This window comes from Biomphalaria glabrata, chromosome 13, assembly GCF_947242115.1.
Source record: "Biomphalaria glabrata chromosome 13, xgBioGlab47.1, whole genome shotgun sequence".
NCBI lineage: Eukaryota > Metazoa > Mollusca > Gastropoda > Planorbidae > Biomphalaria > Biomphalaria glabrata.
In genome coordinates, this window is record NC_074723.1 from 13,080,649 (window position 1) to 13,106,468 (window position 25,820).

General features: G+C 36.5%; 1 long non-coding RNA gene across 1 annotated transcript in view; it reads right to left on the minus strand.

The window, feature by feature from the left end:
- The window catches only part of LOC106063011 (uncharacterized), a 36,205-nt gene extending 22,709 nt beyond the window's left edge, over positions 1-13,496 (minus strand). Inside the window, exon 1 of the long non-coding RNA XR_008774346.1 lies at positions 13,369-13,496. This is a non-coding gene — a long non-coding RNA (uncharacterized LOC106063011). The remainder of the gene's footprint in view (positions 1-13,368) is intronic.
- Positions 13,497-25,820: the final 12,324 nt, after the last annotated feature.

A 25,820-nucleotide genomic window follows, 5' to 3' on the forward strand; every position in this document is an offset into this window, starting at 1 on the left:
TACACCCAAACTATAAATATAACCAATATACAATGTATTTTATGCTTATAAAAACTGCTGGTCTGTAGACTAAGTAAAAATTATAGATATATTCAAGTAAAAAAAGCCTGTAATATTACTTTCTGTGGGGGTAATCGAAATATCTTTATATTGATATGTAAAATGGTTTCCTTTGCGACCTAATCAGAATGAAAATATAAAACTAAACTTTCAGATTACAAATGAAGATTCTTCTGATATAGTTTATGTTAAGTTCTAGATCAATATATCGAATTATAGTCTTGATGTGGATTTTGTATTGTTGGCTCAAAGAAAGGACATAAAAAAAAGTTTACGCAAATATTTGTTTCAATATTTATGTCACGAGCAAAATATGCATAACTTTGTGTGTGTATGTGTGTGTGTAAAATCTTGCGAAGTTCTTATGGGATGAATAGGAAATATTTCATCAAAGAGACGCTTGACGAATACAATCAGATTTCAATTTCAACAATAAGAAGTTGGCACATGAGAAAAATTGTGTTAAAAACTCGGAATACTTTTTTTTTTAAAATTGTTGAGTAAGAAGGGACATTTATTTTGCCATTTTAAACTTGTCACCTCATTAACAAATGCAGCGTAACACATATACACCATAACACATACACCATAAAACATACACCATAACACATACACCATAACATGTGCATATTTACATATTTCTGAATGAGAAAAACCTTTGCCTAATATATTTCGTTAAATTAAAAGTTTATCTTTGTCTGGAATAAATTTGATTTTCTTAAAACTACCAGGCCTTCACAGCCCTCTTAATAAAACTAATCTATTAATTGAAATTCCTCCCACACAGGGTTGGACTGGCTGTCAATTGCATTACAATCCGACTTTTATATTGTGTAACATATGTTGAGCTACCTTATAGGTACCTGGCCTTAAAAAAAATTCTCAAACTTATCGAAATGGTTATCTGTCCCTTGTAGATTTATCCTAAGATATTCATAAGAACGAGAACTCTATATGTCTAAATGAAATACAGGCAGTATGTCAAAATGTAGAACGCTCCGCCCCTGTGTGTGTGTGTGGGGGGGGGGGGGCAAGACGTCCTCTCAATGAGGTCACGACGTCCTGACAAAAAGGTGGAGGGGGGGGTGTCAAAGCTGGCCAGGTGTATTTTCAATGTAGCTACAAGACTAATACTAAGTCGTGTGGTGTGCACACTGGACTGTCGTTTGGTCGTCTCGATTTTTGCAAACCAACATTTTTAAAACTAAGAATGTCTTATTGATCTTTATTGGAAATGTGTTTGTGATTGCATTTTTAAATTTACAACAACATTCGCCCTTTTCGGGGCACCTTGACATAGTTGTCATGGAGGTGGAGGGGGCGTTTGTCTTCTGAAATTGTTCAGACTTTGCTGAGCGTTAGGTACTTCTGCGCTGTGGTTTATGTAGATAAGTCAAATTAATCTGTTTACATTTCGCTATTCTTCGTCTAGTTTTTACTAGTCTCGTCAAAACTTTCTAATCGTGCCATAACAAGGGACATCATTGTTGAAAAGTGCATCCAAATATGGTAGGATTTTTCGTGTGGTTTTTCCAGCGTTCTTTTTATGAAACTGTCCAAGCGGCGCAGCAGTTTAGATGAAATGTTACCTTGTCAACAAGTTTTTGTATATTTTAGCAGATTTTGGATCGTCGCTTAATAAAAATTAGTCAAGATGTTTTTTTTTAAATGATTTTTTTTCCTATAACCAAGTAAAATGATATTATTATCAATGTTTAAAAAATTGAAATTCAAAAAAAATTAAAAGGATAAAATGTCACAATTATTAAGGACCTTTTCAAATGTATATCATTTTAAAGAGAGTCTTCTGTAACAATATCGACTTAAAACATTTTGAAGAAGACATTTGAAAACGTTTCCACTAACGTACTCTTCTCTAGTTTGTTGGGTAAGAATGGTCGAAACTCTCCCGACTCTCACACATCGTAATGGTGACGACTTATGGTCGAATATTCCTTGTTCCTCTCACACATCGTAATGGTGACGACTTATGGTCGAATGTTCCTTGTTCCTCTCACACATCGTAATGGTACGACTTTTGTGTGACAAAAAAAGTTAGCGATAAAACGTCTTACTTAACACGTACAGACGCACTTGCGTTCTCTCTACATCGTATATCCCACACAAAAGTATCTCGCATAATGTTGGCCTCCCTCAGTCGTGTAACGACTATGGTTCATCTCACACAATTTCTCATGTGGCTGTGGAGCCCTAATTTGGAGAGACACTCCCGTCCACAAATATCGCAGGTTAAGGTGGCTTTTGCTTCGGTGGTAGAGGAGCTGGCCATTTTTCGTATTTTACGTTTTTCTTCCTGAGCTGAGACCATGTTCTTTCACTGTCCATAGCTCTCTTGGTCACTGTCTCTCTCCATCTGGTGCGGTCTAGAGATATGTTTTCCCAATTTTATTACATCTATGTAGCGGAGTTGGGGGCGACCAGTTTTCTTCTCGTATAATAGTATCCTGCATAATAGTATTGGCCAGAGCAGATGTGACCTGAATATTTTTAATTGAATGAATAGTGCGCTCTACACGCTAGGAAAATGCATTTCTCAGCTCTGGTTGCGAGAAAGCACTTCAATCAGGGCCGGACTTAAGGGAGGGCAGGTGGGGCTACTGCCCGGGGTATCCGCTTAATTAAATACGGACCTGACCTCAATATTGGAATATCCCACCACTTTTTACTTTAACCCTTTTTGTTTACATGCCCTCCTCTGACTACGAGAAAAAGGCGTTGAAGACGCCAGGCGGAGGATTCCAGCTACCCGTCGCCTCAGCGTGGCGCCTCCGGGGAAACGTCTAGAAGTGGAACTAGATAGGCTAAGTACGAGTAGCGAACCAGGCCCGGCCGGGCTTCCCTGGGTGAACTTTTGTTGTTTTTTCTCTCATTCGGGGTTGGGATGGACTTCGGCACCTATTCTCTACTGGACTTTTTGAAGGTAGACGCCAGGCGAGAAAAAACAAACGCTTGGCACTCACTGGACTTCGCCCCTGACCCTGCTGTGAGTGCTTTTGGATCTCCCTCTTGACCAATAGTAAATACCGAAAGAACATTTTCTTAAATACAAACACAAATAATCTACTACTAGTCGACCGGTGGCGTAGCATACACCGCTATTTTGCAGGCCAGCCTTAGGCCACTGCAACCTATGCGACCGCAGTGTGCCCCGCACTTTCATAGGACCCGCACTTCCATAGGACCCGCGCTAATTCTAGGTGTATAAATTATTAAATTAATCTATTTTATAACTTATAACAGCTTTCCCGCGGCCTCCTTTCTATTTACCAGGAGCTCCTGGAAATCTCCTGAAATTTCAAAATATACGAAAAAGTCCTGAAAATATCCAAAAATTATTAAAATCTTTTGAAAATTATACATATCTCCTGAAATATATAGACAAAATTTTCATTTTGGGGTGTCATTCAATAAGGAAAACGCCAATCCTACGCGCGATTAACGGCATTATGCAGTACCCGTAGTGAAAGAAGCTCCTCGCGCCTCAAACTAATGAAGAATTACTTGAGGTCAAAAATTCTCGTATTAGATTGAAACATATGGTAATTCTTGCTATTGAGCGTGATCTATGTAGGAAACATAATTCTTTTGAAAGACTGTATGACTTCGATACACGCAAGGCTCGAGTAGTAATTCTGTGCGTAGTAAAGAATGAATAAAATGCAAAGACGAATATATTTTCTAACACAAACTCTTAATTTTCACTTATTATCCGTATCCCTACCCAAACTGGGCCCCGCGAAATCCGTTTCGAATAGGACCCACAATGGTTAAGTCCGGCCCTGCTATTTAGTGACGGGTGAATACAGAGTAGATTACTTGTTCTCTTTCCATGACTTCTTGGGCGCAATGGTTAAGTCCGGCACTGCTATTTAGTGACGGATGAATACTACTTGTTCTCCCCAACCCCTCTGTTTTTATTTCGCCTCTAAAATTACACGGGGTAACTCTAGTTCGTCCGACTTGCAGAAATAAAAGAGTGATCTTTCCATTACTTAGTGTCCAAACTCTTGAGCCATGAAGTGAATTATATATATAGATATCTGAAAAAAAAAACGTACTGGCCTTAACAAAATATCAGTACGTTGTGTAAATAAATGGGCCTAGAAAAGAGGCCATTATGTAAACAGTGTTTGAAATTTCTCTTAGCAGCAAAAGCTCTTTCTGATCTTTGATATTTCTCATCTCAGTAGATTGTTTAAAGCAGAATTGATCAATATCTTTCTGACGGACTGTATCTCTGCGTCTGCAGTCCAGTTTGTAAAATAGTTTTTCCCCTAATATATTATGGCGATGAATGTAAATGTATGTCTTTTCTTAGTGAATGGAACTTCTAGCAGAACTGTATCATGGTGAACTGTTATAGCAGGACTGTATCATGGTGAACTGTTATAGCAGGACTGTATCATGGTGAACTGTTATAGCAGAACTGTATCATGGTGAACTGTTATAGCAGGACTGTATCATGGTGAAATGTTAGGACTGTATCATGGTGAACTGTTATAACAGGACTGTATCATGGTGAAATGTTATAGCAGGACTGTATCATGGTGAACTGTTATAGCAGGACTGTATCATGGTGAAATGTTATAGCAGGACTGTATCATGGTGAACTGTTCTAGCAGGGCTGTATCATGGTGAACTGTTATAGCAGGGCTGTATCATGGTGAAATGTTTTAACAGGACTGTATCATGGTGAAATGTTTTAACAGGACTGTATCATGGTGAAATGTTATAGCAGGGCTGTATCATGGTGAAATGTTATAGCAGGGCTTTATCATGGTGAAATGTTATAGCAGGACTGTATTATGGTGAAATGTTATAGCAGAACTGTATCATGGTGAAATGTTATAGCAGGACTGTATCATGGTGAAATGTTATAGCAGGGCTGTATCATGGTGAACTGTTCTAGCAGGGCTGTATCATGGTGAAATGTTATAGCAGGGCTGTATCATGGTGAAATGTTATAGCAGGGCTGTATCATGGTGAACTGTTATAGCAGGGCTGTATCATGGTGAACTGTTATAGCAGGGCTGTATCATGCTGAAATGTTATAGCAGGACTGTATTATGGTGAAATGTTATAGGACTGTATCATGGTGAAATGTTATAGCAGGACTGTAGAAATTTTCATAAATCGCTAAACCGATAGTCAAATATTTAGTGCCCTTGAATCGAATCGTAAAATTATATTTCTTTGACCTACGTTAAACCACTACCAACCCACCCCCAATCATTGATTTTAAGTGAGAAATTAGCAAGAGTTAAAACGTCTCATTAGTGAGGTGCGTACTTTCAGCCCAAGGCCATGTGAATATATCGAAAGTGGCGAGTTTATCAATTTTAACACACATATGGTTTCTAATTATTAACACCGATCCCAGAGCCAGCATCATCCTCAGCACTAGAATGATAGATTAAGCCAGATTAAACCAGATTAAACCAGAGTCAAAGAATAAGCTAAAAAGTGCACAGAGTTTGTTCATTTTATTTAGAAGTAGCACTCGCCAAATTTGTCAAGTGAAAAGTGTATTAGTAATTTAGAAAATGTTTTATTGGGACTCTTTCTATATCACTGCTATCATACTTTTTTTTTTTTTATTTATTTTTAAGATCTTCCATTTAGAACACTGCGAGGATTGTTTAGAATGAAGGGGAGAGCACTAGAGTCTTTGAGAAAAAAAAGTTCGACAGTATTTTAATGGTTATTGTTCTTTCTAGTATTTGGACGGCTTGTCCTTTGATTTTGTCATTGACTATGAACCAAAATGCGTGACATTGGCCGCGTTGCCGGCAGGGAAAGACTAATAGTATCATCATGGTGAGAACTGGTCGATGCAGTGAAGCTCTAAGTAATTTTGTAATCAGCGAACACCAGTCGGTACTATATATTTATGTCTGTAACCATAGCATTTATTTCGTGACTTGAAAAATGAAGCCCCCAGTAACATTTTAACAGGTAAGTTCTATGTTTTACTGGAATTAGATAAATGATTCTGTCTCTCTCTCTCTCTCTATGTATATTTAAAGGCCCCATCAATCGTCAAGGGATGGTGACATTAAATCAGAAATAAAAAGGTTACTAAAGAAACAAATTAAAAACTTACTTTTTATAGACCGTAATTTGTTCTGAGTATGTATTTGTATAAGTGCTCGCCTGATAGAATAAATGATTTTTTTCTTTTGTTTAATTTACTGTGAAAATGTATCTAATTATATTCTAAACCGTTCCTCCAACCTGCTCTCAATTCTATTGGACGTCTTTCTAGAAATGAGATTTATTGGGGAATACAAAATTAGAAAAGGAAAAGAAAAGAATAATGATTTGTATTGTCTGCATAAAAAATTAATTCTTAGTTAATATATCACAGAAATCTATTTGCCACATAATCACTGGGCGAAACATTGACAGTATTTAACAGAAGTGTTCTGCTAAAATATACAAGGCATTCTTCGCACTCAGTTAAAAAAAAACATCAAAGTTCCTCTGTGTATCCCCCACTCGTGTACCCCCTCTCGTGTATCCCCTCTCTCGTGTATCCCCCTGTCTCGTGTATCCCCTCTCTCATGTATCCCCCCTCTCTCATGTATCCCCCTTTCTCGTGTATCCCCTCTCTCGTGTATCCCCCTCTCTCGTGTATCCCCTCTCTCGTGTATCCCCCACTCATGTATCCCCCTCTCTCGTGTATCCCCCTCTCTCATGTATCCCCCTCTCTAGTGTATCCCCTCTCTCAGATTGGGAAATTAGATGATATTCATTAGTTCTTTTATTTCCCTGTTCCATTTTTTCCTCGTTGCCCTTCATAAAACAAAAACCCGAGAAGACCCTCAAGCTTGACAGGTGATTGGAACAGCCCTTTAACTGGACACAAACTGATATATAGAAACTATTTTTTTTTTAAATCCCGACTTACCGACAAAGGTTATAATTACAATTTTCACTTATGTCCTTATTTGTCTCCTTTCCTTTCTTATTTTTTTTTTTTTACTTTTTCTTTTTTTTCTTTTTCTATCATTCAATTCCGTTCTTTTTGTTTATCTCTATTGTTCTTTCTTTCTTCTTTTTTTTTTTGGTCTTCTTTCTTTTTTTTTTTGGTCTTCTTTTTTTTTTTTTTTTGGTCTTCTTTCTTTTTTTTTTTGGTCTTCTTTCTTTTTTTTTTTGGTCTTCTTTTTTTTTTTTTTTGGTCTTCTTTCTTTTTTTTTTTGGTCTTCTTTCTTTTTTTTTTTGGTCTTCTTTCTTTTTTTTTTGGTCTTCTTTTTTTTTTTTTTTTGGTCTTCTTTCTTTTTTTTTTGGTCTTCTTTCTTTTTTTTTTCCCCATTCTTTCGTTTAAAAAAATATTTTTTGTTTTTGTTTTTTTAAATCCAATATTAATTTTTCTTTCTTGTCTTAATGTAATTCTAGTTGAACCATAAAGTACCATTACAAATTCAAACATTTTAAAATCAAATCATCAGACCCAAGCTAACACTTAGCCGGGATGGGCAAACTTTTTGAGGAACGGGCCGAAAAAAATTTAACAAAAAACTTTTGGCGGGCCACAATTTTTATAGAAAATACAGAAATTTAGTATTAGATTTTATGATATCAGAATTATTCAAAATTGAACTACTGCGCTGTATGAAGCTACGAGTGTTTTGATAATAGTTCTTCTTTATTTGGTTCAGCATCGGAAGTGGTTGTTATTAAAAGTGAACTGAAGAGTTCTTCCTTCAATCTAGTTCTGACAGCTTTTTCTTTTCGGAAACTTTCGCCTTTTTGTTTTTGTTTTAGTCATCGATAATGGATGCAAAAAGAGTGTAATGTTTGGAAGTGAAATGCTCTGATATGTTGTAGCTCTCACAAACAGTTTAAAATAAAATAAAAATAAGGTTCATGAGATTTTATGAGTGTAATTACACCCTGGTCATAGAGCACACATTTTGAGTCGGTTTGTTTTATTTGGGATGAGGTTCATGACGGCAATGAATCCACGTTGTAACAAACAAGAAGACAGGAACTTCTTCAACAATGACCCGTAATGCAGAATTTATGGTATCCTTGATTAAACATTGGTTGAAGTTACTCGTTTGTTGATGTTTCAAGTGAGTATGTTCACGCGCTAAAGTGTTCAACACCCAGTCTGGTATATTCAAGTGAAGAATGTCTTCAAATCTTCGATTTAGGTCGTCATAGAATAATACGTAATAAACATATTAAACAGTAGAGATGGACGAGTTGATTATTATTGAAGTTATACGATCGGATTAACTTTCTTTTAAATTTAATTGTACACAATATTTATCTTTTTCAGGATCCCATTTTGTCGTCTCGCGGACCCCAGTTTGAGAAACACTGTTCTAGGGCATGTAGTTTGTATACTTTACTGTACGGCAGTGAGTCGTGGACTACGTAGGCAGAACAAAAGCATTAAATTCATTTCACTTGCACTGCCTCCAGAGGATTCTGAAAGAATGTGTCGCACTAAGGTATACCCAGGAAAACCAGTGACTTTGCAGAATTTAAGTCATTCGTTAATATGCATGACTGAATGTAGGACGTAATCATCTTCTTTTTTGAAGTAACGTCTGTATTATATAAGATTAGGTACTCTCCCTTTGCCTGGGCTGTATAAGAACGGTAATGACTCTACACTGAACTAAAAATGTGTTCTACGAGATGACCTTAGTCGTTCTAAGACTGGTGGATACACATCTCTTACCTCCCTTCCGAAATGAAGATTGTTACTTCCTAGCGGCCGAGCCCTGTGATAGGCCTTGCCCTTGTACATGTTGATGGCTGTCTAGACAGATTACTCTGGAGATGTCTGGGTTTCTTGTACTGGTGTATTCGTTGTAATGAACTAACAAGTAACTAGACCTCTACACAAGTAACAAGTAGAAAACGCTAAGTCCAAACTGTTATACAACACAGATAACGTTTAATATTAAAAAGGCCACAGTCGAGCCTCTGTCTGTAATATCACGTCATCCCCCTGAAGTCCTAACACCAACTGACAATACTAAAATAAATAATCTCTAACCCAATTAAGTCGTGACGTCACTAAATGTCAGGTTCAAAGTCTGTCAACTGAAGTCAACTATGGTGAGTCTTTATACAAACTAATAATACTAATTTGTATCACAGCACCAAACCACTTGGGGAAAGGGAGGAGATAAGCAACCGGCGGGATTCGAACTCGGTGCCATCACAAAGACAGTCCGGTGTGCAAATTACATAACCAGGCAGCCATCCATGTCAATTTGCGGGACTAAATGAATTATACGTCTCATTGAAATAGGGCTAGAATAGAAGAGACTGTCACAAGTTGTCAAGCGAGCACTTCAAGCAACTGGTTTATGTCTCCCCATAGAAACCCGCATAAATTCTACAATAAACACCATTATCCAACTAATCAGCGGTCTTCATTATACACAATTACAAAAAACACACAAGCACAAACACACAAACTCCAACTCGCTTTAACTGGTGGAACAGAGATTAAAAGCCTTTTGTCAATCTTTTTATCACGGGTCGTTCAATGTCTGGACGTCCTTCCACCTGGCCACTCTCCTGCAGGCTCCAACACACGTTTAGAATACATTAAAATGTAGCAGTTAAAACACTTGTCTTTATTTTTGTCATTGCAGATTTTTTTTTTAAAAGTTGTATTTATACAAGATGCCTACAAAAAGAATTCGTCTACAGGCTAAAAAAATATGAAAAAAAAATTGACCCAATTGAAGCTGTATTTTTGTTTGTTTGTGATAAACAAGATTCTCAACTGAACGAAATGTTTGAATACAGTAGTAGATGGACATTTGGATCTCTCGAATGTTCTAGTATTAAGTAACAACAAATCGTCATTTCAGATTGAGAAACGTAACAATTGAGAGCTAAGGTCATGGGTTGAAGTTCAAGGCTGAGCTTATTTTTTTAGTCTTTTTGCTCTACCTTCTGTTTCTGTATGTGTAATGTTTATCACAAAGCTGAACGTTACATGCTACTGAAGAGTATTGGGTGAAGATCTTGGGACATTTAGAGCTCATCCTTCAGAAGATCGCTGGGTGTACAATACCAAGAGTAGAAAAAAAAAGGTTTATCTTCAGGCCAATGCCTTACTTTGAAGTGAGGAGATCTGGGATTGTTTGGTGATATTGTTAGAAACTGGTCAAGATAGCCCTTCAGAGTACCGTGAGTGAAACACGCGGACAGGGTAACCAGATACACAAAACTGGTTGAATTTGGTCCACGGACTATGCTATCCGCAACGTGGCGCCCGGTTGGAAACGGAGGCAACATGGCAATGGGGTGGCAAGACTCTCGTGCCCATTTAGAAATTTGACTTTGTTTCGCTACAAAGCATATGTGCTAAAAGGGCAGTCAAAGTAATAAATAATAACACTATGTAAACTAATCTTATTATTGAACATATCATCAAAAAATAGTAATAATGATATTAATAGTTCAATTCAGTGTTTACATTACTTCTTCAAAGTAATCAAAGGTTATGCGGAGTTTTATATTCACAAACAAATATTTTATTACACATCTTCTTATTATAAGAATTTGCATTTAGAACAAAAAAATGAATGTGACAACTTTTTAAATAACTTTTGTAAATGTTCAGACTATTTTTTTTTATGTTGAACTATTATCTGAATTGAATATCTTTTTTGATATTTCTTTTGGTATTTGAGCAGACCATTGTATTACAGCTATATTTGTATATGTAAAGCTTCTGTTGTAATGCTTTAAAACAGAATTTATATATAATCACATCTTCACGTTGGAACTAATCTCAAGATTGTTGATGAGTTAGAGACTTAACATTTTTTTTTCCAAATTGCTTTAAAAATCATTGGGGTTTTATAAGAAGTTTATACAATATGCAAACTTTGTTTTTAATAAAAAAGCGCACGCTTGTGGAGACCCTGTTGCCATAATACAATATATTAAATTGTTAAAATCTTGTTGAAAAAATATGGGAACAATAGTTTGCAAATTTAGTATAAAACAAGGTTACAAAGACAGTTTGTGTAGTAACATTAACTAAAAATCGGCCCCACAAAGTGGAACTTACTTAACTTAGGTATACAATTGTAAAAAAAAAAATTGAAAAAAATCTAAAACTGTTTGCATAAATGTGTTAAAATATGGTAGAATATCATTCTCCTTTCTAAATAACCTCTTATGTTTTATTACTATTACTAGTGAATAGATGTAAAACTGGTGTATTTTTATGAAAAAACTGCTTGCATTGTTGATTTAAAAAAATAAAGTTTTCGCTTTCAGAAAAGAAAAAAGTAGCCGTTGCATCAGAATTTTGAATGGTCTAAAATAGCATGATGTCGGATTTTCAATATCTTTTCTAGTTTACGAGATCTAAACGGGACGGACAGACAAATCACACAAAACTAATAACGTCTTTTCTTCTTTTGGGGCCACTAAAAAGGGTTTGCTTACAGATAACCAAAAGTAGTGCACCTGTTTTGAGCAGGAAGCGAGCGTTGTTCAGGTTTTTAATAGCGCTTTGAGTTTGCTCCAAACCAGACAGAACACAAAAACTAATTAGCGAATAGACCATATTGGAGCTTTTCAAATCGCTATTAAATAAAATATTATGATTTGAATAAGTAACTTTTTTTTTGGCTTGCACTCTTTACATAATTATTAAGTATCTAATGTGCTAGCAGAAAATGAGTCAAATAAACTCTGAGGTAAATAAAATCAAGATTTCTCCTAGTAGCAAACGTCCTTCATCCCACACGTGTATCTGAGTAAAACAGTGAAGTAATTATTTCGCCTCTTTAAGTATTTTTAAACATAATTATTTATTTGTAATGTTGGAACTAGGCTTGATGTTTTTTTTTTATGTATGTCAGCCGACTTAGATTAGTTGTCTGTGAAATCAAGATGGCAGACACATGCGATTTTAATTTTTCTTCTTTCCTTAGCGATATTTCAAATATAAAAAGATGATCCACAATTTTATCATTTCTGTTACATTGATATAAGTATAGGTCTGATCAGTGCTTTTTTTTGTAATAAAAATAGGTGCCGGTACTCACTGATGAATTGCCTAACTTTTAACTATAATATATTAATAATAAACGTTAAAATACAAGAAAAGTAATAGCTTCTTCCCCACATTGAAAAAGGTACCGGTACGCCGTATCGGTGCGTACCGTCACAATAAAGCCTTGGGTCTGATACATACTGAACATAAATGTTGAATTAAATGTGACGAAATTAAGGGACAGCTCCGACCAAGGCTCGAACCAGTGACCCTGGAAACGACAACACCGTCTTGCAGTGACGCACTGCAAAGTGAACTTAACCTCAAAAAACATTCTTCTGGTCCAGAGTCATTCGCCCATATGCAAATTACCACCCCCAGTGGTCAATGGTCACATGCCCCAGCTAGCACCACCACCCCACCTCGCCACACCCGAGTTCACTAACAATTGCAACAGAGCCGACACAGACAGCAGCTAGCTGCCCATTGGTAGTTACGTTTACAGCTTAATTGCTCCTACTCACTGAAACTTCTATGTGTAGTTGTGTATTTATGTTGTCCACTTGTCGTATAATATACACAATTAGATAGAGCCATTGTTTGTCTACTACATGCATAGCGATTGTCAGTTAAGTCCCTTATTTTCGTTGCATTTAATTCACTACTTTCATTTAAAAACTTGGTCTTGCTTTTCATTTATGTTCAATACGAATGTATCATTCCTTTGTTTCAGCGCCTAATTTATTTATATTTACTTTTAAAGCCAATGTAAGTATTCCAATAATATAATTATACTCTGTTCCATATGTAAGAATACATATTAGCAGATTCTAGACGTTACTTTAAACGCCAGTATAAGTAGAAATATTACTATAATTTAATAAGGCTCGATTTTAGACGAATGCCGTTGGAGCGTTGAACAGGTTGCCTGAATCAGACAAAACGACAAAACCACAACAAAAAGCCAAGAGAAAGACTTAGTTTAAGTCTCCTATTAACAAGCACGACTAGATCTATAAGTATAACTGGATACGCGTAGGTCAGAATAATATTTTTTTTTAATGGAACGTTTATACTTTTAATATAAAAAGATAAACTCAATATGAATATTAAGTATAGGTCTATATATTATTGTCTCAAGCAAAGTCGATACATTATTTACATATACTCTTGAGCATGAGGCATATGTAAGAAGAATGTTGTTCGTAAACCTTGGCGAGTTACAAAAAAACTTTTTCACAAGTGTTTTATCGATAAGTACGTGCTATAAAACTATAAACAAAAGATGAACTTACTTGGTGGAGTATGTCCTGGTGGAAACGAAACAAAACAAAACAACAAGCTCGATGCCGGCGAGGGGGGAAATGGATGCTTGAGTCCATGAGGACAGTTTATATACCTGCGCCAATGAATGGGCCAATAAGAGCTCACCACGGGATGGGGAAAGTGTAATGGGGCTGGGAGCAAGTGGGTGGAGAGCGTCGCGTGGGATGACACTGAGGGCTAGTATTCAAATGTAAGAATCGCGCGTGCGTGTGTGTGTGTGTGATGGAGTAGGGTGTCATCTATTGGTCTTTAGAGAGCCAGGGGATAGTGGATTCCCCCTCCCCTTTAGCCATATAAATGACTTAAGACTAGTGTACGTAGTGTGGGTTGCTAAGAAAGAGCTTCTTGTACGATGGCATGGGAGGGCAAAGGTGTTTGACCCTCAACTCATATGGCTATAAGGTGATTTACGTGCATGATGGGGCTGGTCCAGTGTGGCTCCCCCTTCCTCCCCGTTTCGAGAGAAAAAAAGTGTTAGTATAAAGTACCAAATAGTTTTTTTTGGCACCAGCTAGAGCGAGATTTCATTTCGTGCTTGAGTTAATCAAAAGTAATACAGCGTGCTACAGTCATTGAAAACATAAAGCATCCCAGAAAAAAAAAACAGAAAAAAAAAACGTAGAAAAAAAAAAACAGAAACAAGATTCCAAAGATAGTTTGCTTGGAAAATCAAAATAGGCCCCCGAAGTGGTCCACCCAGGCAGGTAAAAAGGCAGGATGGAGAATGAAGGTTGATAGATCTTGTGTGGTGCCTCAACGGTTCAGCAGACCAAGGTTAGTTATATATGAACATGGCCTAACTGATGTCTTATAATGATTATCTATTTGTTTTGTAAAAGGTCAATCTCTTATTCAAAGCCTCAAGAAAAAAACATATTTTCTTAAAAACAAAATTCCTTTAGTTTAGTGCTCCATAGCAGTAGTGTAGCTCTGCCGTTCACGAGATAATATAAAAAAAACTGCTTATGAATTGTTGTTTTAAATTATGTTCCACTTATATGCAAACTAAATAAATTTTCTTCTCTTCAAAAATAGTATAGTAGTTATTATGACAGAACTTGCTAAATTTAGCAATACAATTGTAAAAAAAATATTATTATTTTTTGGACAAAAAATCTCAAACAGTTTGCATAACTGTGTGATAAAAATATGATAAATTGTTATCTCCATTACTAAATAGCCTCCAGTGTTTGTTACTATTAATAGTGAATAGTTGTAAATATGCTGTATTTTTATGAAAAAAATTCTTGCATAATTGATTTTAAAAAATAGATTTTTCGCTTTCAGAAAAGAAAAAAAGAAGCCATTGCATCAGAAATTTGAATGGACTAAAATACTTTGATGTGGATTTTCAATATATTTTCTAGTTTACGAGATTTAAACGGGACGGACGGACTGACGGACAGGGTTCCACTACAAATCGTTCACCGACAACTTGTTCATCGACAGTTGGTTCACGACAAATCGTTCACGCGTCCAATCGTTCACGCGACTATTCGTTCACGGCACGGACATATTGTTCACAGACAAATCGTTCACTGGATAGTAACATATTGTTAATATTATATATTTTCGTTGCGTGTTTAATTTATTTACATTAAAACTTTTGTAGCTATTATTTCGAAATGCAAAAAATTTCAAAGATCAGGTCAAATCCGAGTTTATTTAATTTCGTTGTTGTTGTTGTTCATATTTTGTTAATGAGGACAGTATGTGATAAAATTATACTTAAAATAAAAAAAAATAAAAAAAAAGAAATCTTACAAGCTAGCTCAAAAATGTAAACGGGCCCTCACTTTACTATAGATAACATGGGCGTAGCCTGGATTTTGTTTCAGAGGGGGTTTGGGGGGGGGGAAATTATATATATGTGTGTGTGTACATAATTAATCTTTATTACATTCTGACCCTTTCGGAAGACGTTTATTGTTTATTGTAGACTCCCCACCCTTGCCAGCAAGGGGGTCTGGGGGAGCTCGCAGCGCTCCCTCAGCGCGGGGCGAAGCCCCGCCGCCGAGCACTATTTCTGGTATTGAAAGCCAACAAAATGCATTTTCTGAGGTATCTACAGTGCATTATCTTGCTATTAAAAAGTTTTATTTCAAAAACCTAATAAAATATTCTTACTGACTTATACCCTCTCGCGCCGTTCTGCGCATTTTCCGGCAAGCTGTTTCCGCAACTCTTATTTTGCGTAATTCATTTTGTCGGAGAACATGTCCCGCAAAATCTCATGCGACGCTCTATCACAACCTTACTAAGGATTCGGCATATGATTTCTTTGATTTAGACCCGATCTCTATGACTGACTCCTAAAATCTGTCTTAGCCATCTTTGTTGAGCCACATATAGTGTTTTTCAATTTCGGCAGAAGACTATTTACACTTTATTAATGGAGCCCAAGCCACTGGTAGAAATTTGTAACCTTTCTTGACTACGCTCTTGGAATTACATGCCTGTATTTCGCTTTAGATTTTATATCGAAAAGGAAAGTTTTTTCGTCAAATCATCTGTTGAGGGGTTTTAAACTAAAAGATCTCTGGATTTTTTTGTTGTTTTTTTTAATTTAAAACCCCATTTAGCTACAATCATAGAATTTGGTGACTGTAGTTTGCTTTAAAATAATATTGAATAGAGAGGTTTTCAACTCTAAACGCTCTGTAGGGGAATTTTAAACTCAAAACCATCTGGAGGGGTTTTAAACTTTAATGAAAAGCCATCAACTCAAAACCCCTTTGGCTACGCTCATAGATTTTATAGTGTGTAATTTGCCTTTTTTTTATATTGAAGAGGTACTTTTTAGCTTCAAACCTCAACTGGAGGGGGGGGGGTTAAACTCAAAACCCCTTTGGCTACGCTCATAGAATTTTGAATGTGTAATTTGCTTTTTTTATATTGAAGAGGGGGTTTATCGTAAATTTTGGAGGGGGTTTTAAAATCAAAATCTTCCTTAACTGTGCTGTTGGAATTTGGGGATTGTTGTTTGCATTTTTTTGTTTTGTTTTATAGAAGAGGGGGATTTAGCTGTTTTAAACTCAAAGCCCCTGGTAGGGGGTTTTAAACTCAAAACCCCCTGGTAGAGGGATTTGTATCTCAAAACCCCCTGATAGGTTTTTTTTAAATTTAAACTCAGAACCCCCTGGTAGAGGGTTTTTAACTCAAAACCCCCTCGGCTGTGCTGTGGTAAGTGATGATTTAGTATTAAAATCTCACCTAAAATAAACAAAATGAAAGCAAAAATCAGTCACTTAATTCCGTCCCCCTTCCTGCGGTAAAGTTTTATTTTATTTTTATTTTAGTTAACTTGTTTCTATATGTGACCACCCATTGGTAGACTAATTTGATTGCTTGGACTTCAAAAACAAATTTATTGAACAATTTTATTTTGTTGTATTGCGATAAATTATAATTTTTTGATAGGGAACCAAAATATTTCCTAGTGTTGTACATGTAATTAGTTTTTTTCTTAGATGTCTTAATTGATAAGTATTAACCTTAGATCTGTATCTAGTATGTGACGTTCAGAGTTGAACAGTGAAACCATATATTGTACCAAACCTAGTACCATTGTTAAAAATCTAAATTATCTCTCGTAAAAACACTAAAAGGATTGTGGAAAAAAATACTAGTGTGTCTGAGCTAGCCAGGAAAACCAGTGACTTGGCAGAATGCATGACGCGTAGGACGTAATCATCTTCTTTTTTGAAGAAACGTCTGTATTATATAAGATAAGATTTGTTTTTTTTAATAAGATATCAATAAAATGGGTATGTTAATTAAACATGGACCGCTATTAAGAAGATAAGCAAATATGGGTAGGTCGAACAAGACCACATGATGGACATGAGTGTAAAAGAAGGCCTACATGTTGAAAGTAAAAATGTTACCTATAGTAAAGTGAGGTCCCATTTAAATGTTTCAGCTTGCTGTAAGATCTCTTTTTTCTTTTCAGTATAATTTTTTATCACATACTGTCCTCGTTAACAAAATATTAACAACAAACAAACAAAAATTAATAAAGAATTTCGGATCAGGTTCGATCTCTAGCAATTTTTTGTTTTTGGAAATATCCAGTGAACGATTTGTCTGTGAACAATTTGTCTGTGAACGAATTGTTAGTGAACGATTTGTCGCGTGAACAATTTGTCGTGAACCAACTGTCGGTGAACAAGTTGTCGGTGAACAAGTTGTCTGTGAGCGAATAGTCCGTGAGCGATATGTCGCATGAACAAATTGTCGGGTGAACGAAATGTCTGGTGAACGAATAGTCGCGTGAACGAAAAGTCGTGAACGATTTGTCGGTGAACGAAATGTCAGTGAACGAATTGTCGTGTCCCCGACGGACAGACAGAGCACACAAAACTAATAGCGTCTTTTCCCCTATTCGGGGGCTTCTAAAAATAGCAGAAAACAACAAAGAAATATTTACCCTGTAAAAAATACGCATAAAGTGAGACACCACTCTATCGTATTCAATAACAAGATTACAAAAAGATTTTGTGTTATAACACAAACTCAGAGTCGGCCCTCACCGGTTCCGCCTATGGACAAGCGATCCTAAAGCCATGGTTTTGTTTTGATTGTCTAAACTCTAAGGTAATAAAATTTCAAAGAATTCTTTCTCCTCGTTGTTTAGGTGAGACATAATTGAAAATTATTCACAATAAAACTTCTAGACCTTTTAGCAGAATAGTGATGTTTAGAATAGGTTGGCGTTGTTTTTCACTTGAAAAAAAAACTGAACATTACTATTATCGATAAATGATATTTCTGACTTACCTTTACCTTACCTTTACCTATTCCTTAGTCTGTTGGACCGTTTGGGACACCAGGCAAGATTTGTCGACCGTCTTTCTCCATTCCTCCCTTTTTTTTGCCTTGTTTAGAACCTCTCTCAATGGCAGGCCCGTCCATTCTTTAATGTTGTCCTCCCATCGCTTTTTCTGTCTGCCTCTTCTTCTTTCCCTGGCACTGTTCCATGAAGGAAGGTCTTTGCGAGCCCCGTAGATCTTGTAATGTGGCCAAAGGTTTTAAGCTTTCGTCTTTTTACAATAGTTAGCAGGTCGTCATGGGCTCCGATCGCTACAGTAACCCTGTCTCTATTTCTTGGTTTGTGATGCGGTCTTTGAATGTGTTGACTAGGATCCTTCTGTAGCATCTCAATTCCATTGCTAGGATCCTCCTCTCAAGCTCTGCATTCAACGTCCACGACTCGCAAGCATATAAAAATGTGGCCATGACCAGAGAGCGCATCAGTCTGATTTTAGTGCCGAGGGCTAAGCCCTTATCTTTCCATATTATTTTAAGTTTTGAAAGGGCTGCTGTGGACTGTGCTATTCGGGCCAATAGTTCGGGCTTTGTTCCCTCTTCTAAGACAATAGCTCCGAGGTATTTGAAGCTGTTAACACTAGTTAGCTTTTCACCTCCAATACTGATGCCTCTTTTAAAGCCCTGTTGGCTATTGGTCATAATTTGAGTTTTTTCGGCATTTATTTGCATGCCATATGCTGTGGAAGTCTTGTCAATGCGCATCACCAGGTCAGCTAGTTCTTCTTCTGTCCCTGCTAGGCCGTCAATATCATCTGCGAAGCGCAAGTTAGTAATTCTTCTTCCTCCAATGCTAACAGTACCTTCATAGCCCTCGAGGGCATCCTCCATTATCCTTTCAAGGAAGATATTGAAGAGTGTTGGTGACAGTAGGCAGCCTTGTCTTACTCCAACTGTGGTTTTGAACCAGTCCCCAATATTATTGTTGAAGTACACCGCGCTGGTGGCATCCTTGTAGAGGTTCTGGATAACTTTGATTATGTTTTTATTAATGTTGTACTTTTCCATTGTCGCCAAGAGTGCTCCGTGTCATACTCGATCGAAAGCTTTCTTGAAATCAATAAAGACATGGAAAAGATTCTCTTGGTGTTGGAGATATTTCTCACAGAGTATTCTGAGGTTTAGAATTTGTTCTGTTGTGCTGCGACCTTGTCTAAAACCTGCTTGTTCTTCTGATATGATGTTGTCTGCTATGTCTGCTTTCTGACTTACAATACATTAAATTTTGCTAGCCAAAAGAGAAATCAGCTTTTCAATAGCTTTTTTAGTTTTTTAGATCTCAACGTAACAGACTGATGGACAGATAACATAAAACAATTAAAAGTGACTTTTCATCACATGGGGACTTGATTAAACTCAAAATAACAATAAGAATCAGAATGTTATTTACAATGGACAAAATTTAGTTTTTTAATATATTGGAGAAATAACGGGAAGTTTAATTTTACAATGCACTAGTTTTCTTATTGCGCCTATTAATTTACAATAGCAATAGCGCAGGATATTAATTTTCTTTGTAAGATTTTAACTTATAAAACTTGAAATAGCTTTTTGTTTTAAACTAAAACTTACTTTTATTACAATAGAGACACATTTAACTTGAAATAAACGGATATTTAAACAAATCTAACTCACTCACAAAACACGTGTTTACACTCTGGCATCCTGGAGTCGTGTCGCGTTCTTATCCCAGCTTACAAGAGTGCCCACTTTATCTTGCATCATTCTACAAGACTAACATTAAATTAATGCTCTCTCTCTCTACAACTAACAATAAATACTCCCTTTCTATAAAGCCTAGGAAACACACACAGACACTATTCAAACAAGTTAAAAAAGTGAATTTATTTCATGAGAAATTCTGTGGAGTTGGAATTATTATAAGGTTTTTATGACTCTCTGGTTATAGCATTTGTCGCATATTTCTGTCACATGAAAACATTCTAAGTTAACGATATTTGGGCCCACCTTGAAGGCTTCAAATATCAAACTTATTCTATTCGCCAATCAGTTAGCTAAATCACTGACTGTTGTGAAGGAATACATCTAATGAATTATAAAGATAATTTACTGGAGAATTCGAAAGATGATCTCAGGGCTTCTATGCTGTTAAAAAAGGAACTAGATTTCATTACGCTTTTAATATGGAAAATAAAGTAGTGTGAAATCAAACCTGCAGCTTGAATTCATTGAACTTCAATCAAATTATCATCTCAAATAGTTACTTCCTAAATAATTCAAAATAATTTGGAGTTCTTCTGAAGCTTATCGAAATCCAGTTTTCCAAAACTAACATCTCATACTTACAGAATTTCTGCATTGTTTACATCTTCATTTATTTGTTAGCTGTATCAAAAAGCTGTATCAGAAACAGATCTAACGAACCATTTTTGTTATCGAAACACTCACATTAGTTTAACTTGAAAACATTATAACTGATACTAAATTTTCTTTTTCTTTTGGTCAATAACGAGGAAAATAAAAGAAAATCCTTAAAAAAACAAAACAAATCTTATCTAAAGGGGAAGAACTTCGTTCTTAAAACTATATCTTTGACTTCCAACAATGTAGAAGTCATTTCCCTTATTCGATATCAATAAAAATAATTAATTACCAATAATTAATTGACTAACTGTGTATTTTTGTTTATTGATTTATTTTTTGGTAGGTACAATAAATGATTGTTTAAAGCATCTATTTGATCGGAGAATACGTTAGGGGGAAATAGCGTTAACAATTATTTAAGGGGACTAAACCCAACGATTTAGCCATATATGTGAATACTGAAGTATGTTTCCCTTGTTGCTATAAAACAAAATAATTAATTACCTGTGATACTAATTGTCTAATTGGTTACTTTTTTAAATTGATTCATGTCTCGTTTATGTCAATAAATAATTGTGCGAAGTTTCAGCTTGATCTCAGAATAGGTGTGGTAGAAATAACGTGTAGACACTTTTTACCAGACAGACAGAGTGAGTTGATATAACCTTTGTAAAAAATATTATAATTCGCCAAGAATTTTGCTTTTAGTTTTTGGCTTTCTCCTAAAAACGTTTGCTTATCAGTTGTGTAGAGCCACCATGATGCGTGTATCACATAGATTAAATGTTTCTAATATGTGTCGAATATAACTTTTAGCGATATTAAATTTAACTTCAAAACATGTTCACTCAATGGATGATAGCCAAACCTCATGGAGGGGAGAAGTACATTGAAGATAAGAGCAGAGGATACTCCATACATCTTTGAGTTCAGGAGCTTACTTCCCTTGAAAAGACAATGACAGGATTGAAGCGCCTACAGAACTATATCACGTATGCATGTTGATATAGTGGGTTTCATCAGTGTGAAAATGAAACGGTTAACCGTTTGGCGAAGCTACGCTTTTAGACCCCCCCCCCCTCCCAGTGGAATCTCAAACTTATCAGCCAGGATTTGGAAGCCCAACGCTTATAATAATTTCTCGTCCGCGAAGCCCCTACGCGAGAACTCAGACTGTCACAACTTGGACTTATCAGGTAACCGTTGACAGGCTTAACCATATGAATTCTGGGTGTTTTGTATTGATACTAAAAATAGAACAAAAGCCTCCAGCACTTTTCATGTTCCGTCATTTAAAACTAAACTAAATCTGAGAGACGGCAGTGTGTCTCCATATGTTTCATAAAGTACCTCATTACGATGTCTGTGATTTATTCATGAAGCTGGAATAGCGCTGTCTGTTACAAGAGTGAATGGAGGTCAAGAAGACTGACCTCATGAACAAACATTTGTAACGCTAATGTAGAATATAGCATTGGGATCATTTATATTTTGTAAATAGTTTTAAACTTTGTTGAGCATCAGACACTTTTTTTTGCTTGATATTTATTTTCTGACTTCCTCGAGTTAGTCAATGAAGACTTCTAAAATTATTGATTTGACCTCATTGCTTTAATCAACTTGCCAATGTCTTGCTAAAGAGGACCGTGAATCCACTGGCAAAAGTAAGGGAAATAATGTTGTTTATTCTTAATCTTGTTTATTGTGGTTTGATAAACATCACTTTCGTCATCGTTGGGGGCTGAGAGCTTTGCACTGTGATTTTATGTCTCTTCAGGTAGTTGATGAGACCTGGGTGAGCCCAGAATGTTCGGCAGCACACTGGGCAGGTTACTCCAGCTGGAGCTTATGTTAGTTGTCCTGATTTTTTCTCTTTTTTTTTGTAGGAATGTGTGGGTCTTCCATTCTGCAGACGTGGCAAGCCCATCAAAATTGAGATTTCGTCAGGATTGTCTGAATCCACGTTTATGAGGCATAGAGCAACGTGGGGAGGATGACAGCCTGATAGACCTCTGGCTTGGCACTTGTGGTAAAACCCCCTCTGTTCCACACATTTCTAGAAAGTCTAGCATAGGATGCACTGGATGCACTTGCGATGCGCAAGTCGATTTCATTATCGATGTTTCCGTTTCGGGAGAGTGTGCTGCCAAGGGAGGTGAATCTGTTCTCTTATTTTGATATTTGGATCCACTTATGCTCTCCCTGCAACTGGCAAGTATATTTCATCATCAAAATAGTCCTGATGCTTTCTCTCCATAGTATGCTTTGTAGCCTATTGTCCTAAGAACGGTTTCTTTGAAAGATTCCCAGCTTTTGTCTACTCTGGATTCAACTAGAGGGGTGGACTTGAGACAGTTCACTATCGCACCTGTAAACAACCTTTCAGTTTTGTCATCTGACTGGCTGTGCTTAGCTTTTTTAAATGTTTAGGTTTCTGCGGACGTCTCTTTGGTTCGCTAAAAATGTTAAGTTAAAGACTTTTTGTAGACTATAAGACCTTCTAGTTTTATAAACAGGAGCTAACACGTCGGCCTTACATCATGGAGGCTCGAGACCCCGAGAGTCAAGCAACTTGTTTTCTTTGAAATAACTCTTGTACAAGCAGCACGGAAACCTTCTCCAAGATTTCTTCTACCCTCCCTCCCCACCCCTTAACTGGTTCACAAAAGTGACTGCACCATAGTGCAATGTGCATCCTAAAGTAATGAATGTTGTGCTCAATGAAAACAATTCATATAGTTCCAATCGCAAACATTTATTATTGTAAGTCATCTTTTAAAAGTGTTTTTTTTTTAAATTTTACTTGTTTGTTTGTGGATTTGTTCGCGATTTATTCTGTTTGAAATCAAATTGTATTGTTCTATGGCACGAAACCAGTGGAAGAGAATCAATTAAAATAAGTAAAAACTTCACCATCGATATTTAGCTTGACAACTTGAAACAAAAAAACACGTACTCAATGGCCAAGTTGAATGATCAAAACAATCTTATTTTACCTCAAGCTTTTTGTTCAAAGCTTTCAACTAGTAAAAAAAAAAAAATAAATGTTTTTTTCAAGTACATAACACACTAGATCTAGGTTGTTTTGAGCATTACAAAGAAATCAAGATTTGAAACAACGAAAGAGTTTCAATCTATCAAGTTGAGATCTGGGCTTTAAGTTCATATCAAGTTTAGACCTGGGTTTTAAGATCCTATGAAGTTGAAATCTGGGTTTTGAAAGCAACAACCAGAAGTAATTGTAGTAACATCAAGCTTCAATCAAGACAATAGAATTCAATGAATTCGCTGTTTGTCTTGGAGTGAACGAGAGATACTTAGTTGGCAGCTAGGGAGGAAATAATGAGAGACAACTCTTGACTGTCTTTACATAAAGATTGACAGGTGCACCAAGTTAGTTCTTTGTTGGAGTCATTTCTAAACTGGTAACAACTTCCTTGAACAGAATGTGGAATTCTAAAAGCGAACAACATTATCACGAGTGAGTATGAAGACAGAAAAGTTTTGGGGCCACATGGCCAGATTACCCGACGATATCAAAGTTTTGGGTCACATGGCTAGATTACCTGACGATATCGAAGTTTTGGGGCCACATGGCCAGATTACCTGACGATATCGAAGTTTTGGGGCCACATGGCCAGATTACCTGACGATATCAAAGTTTTGGGGCCACATGGCCAGATTACCTGACGATATCAAAGTTTTGGGGCCACATGGCCAGATTACCTGACGATATCAAAGTTTTGGGGCCACATGGCCAGATTACCTGACGATATCAAAGTTTTGGGGCCACATGGCCATATTACCTGACGATATCAAAGTTTTGGGGCCACATGGCCAGATTACCTGACGATATCAAAGTTTTGGGGCCACATGGCCAGATTACCCGACGATATCAAAGTTTTGGGTCACATGGCTAGATTACCTGACGATATCGAAGTTTTTGGGCCACATGGCCAGATTACCTGACGATATCGAAGTTTTGGGGCCACATGGCCAGATTACCTGACGATATCGAAGTTTTGGGGCCACATGGCCAGATTACCTGACGATATCGAAGTTTTGGGGCCACATGGCCAGATTACCTGACGATATCGAAGTTTTGGGGCCACATGGCCAGATTACCTGACGATATCAAAGTTTTGGGGCCACATGGCCAGATTACCCGACGATATCAAAGTTTTGGGTCACATGGCCAGATTACCTGACGATATCGAAGTTTTGGGGCCACATGGCCAGATTACCTGACGATATCGAAGTTTTGGGGCCACATGGCCAGATTACCTGACGATATCGAAGTTTTGGGGCCACATGGCCAGATTACCTGACGATATCGAAGTTTTGGGGCCACATGGCCAGATTACCTGACGATATCGAAGTTTTGGGGCCACATGGCCAGATTACCTGACGATATCAAAGTTTTGGGGCAACATGGCCAGATTACCTGACGATATCAAAGTTTTGGGGCAACATGGCCAGATTACCAGACGATATCAAAGTTTTGGGGCAACATGGCCAGATTACCAGACGATATCAAAGTTTTGGGTCACATGGCCAGATACCTGATGACAGAAAAAACTAGAACATAAAAAATATTATTTAACTTTGATTAGGCCAACAAATAAAAATAGAATATGCATCCTCTGTTTGGGACCTCCAACTCAAGAAAACATTAAGAAACTAGAACAGACAGTTTCATAACAAACGAATGTTCATATTTGATAAGAGTAATACCTTTAGTAAAATCATTAAATTTAAAGACTTAAAAGTAAAGTAGCAATTAAAACACAAAACACTGAACCATAATCTTCAAATACAAAAACAAAATCTAATAAAATATTCAGAAAGACACAAAGATAAAGGCACTTCCTTCTTCCATATGCTAGGACAAATTTTTACAAATACTTTTTTTCCCTAGTGCTATTAGAGCATGGAATGGGTTGCTTGAGTCAGTAAGTAAAACTAATAATTTGACAGAGTTTAAGTTATTGATTAGCATGCATGACTAATTTGACCTAAGGTCTAAAGTACGCGTAGGACGTAATCATCTTTTTTGAAGCAACATCAGTATTTTGAAAGATAAGTAGCTATAAGTCTAAGTATGAAGGTGACAGGTTTAAATGAAATTCTTTTAAATGTTAATGGCATTCATTCAGCAAAGAAAAAGTGTGTTGGGAATTACTAACTAGATCTAAGATTTAGGAAATACCTTGGCATCCTTCTAATGATAATTGTATGATGAATACGCTATCCTACACCTGATTGATGA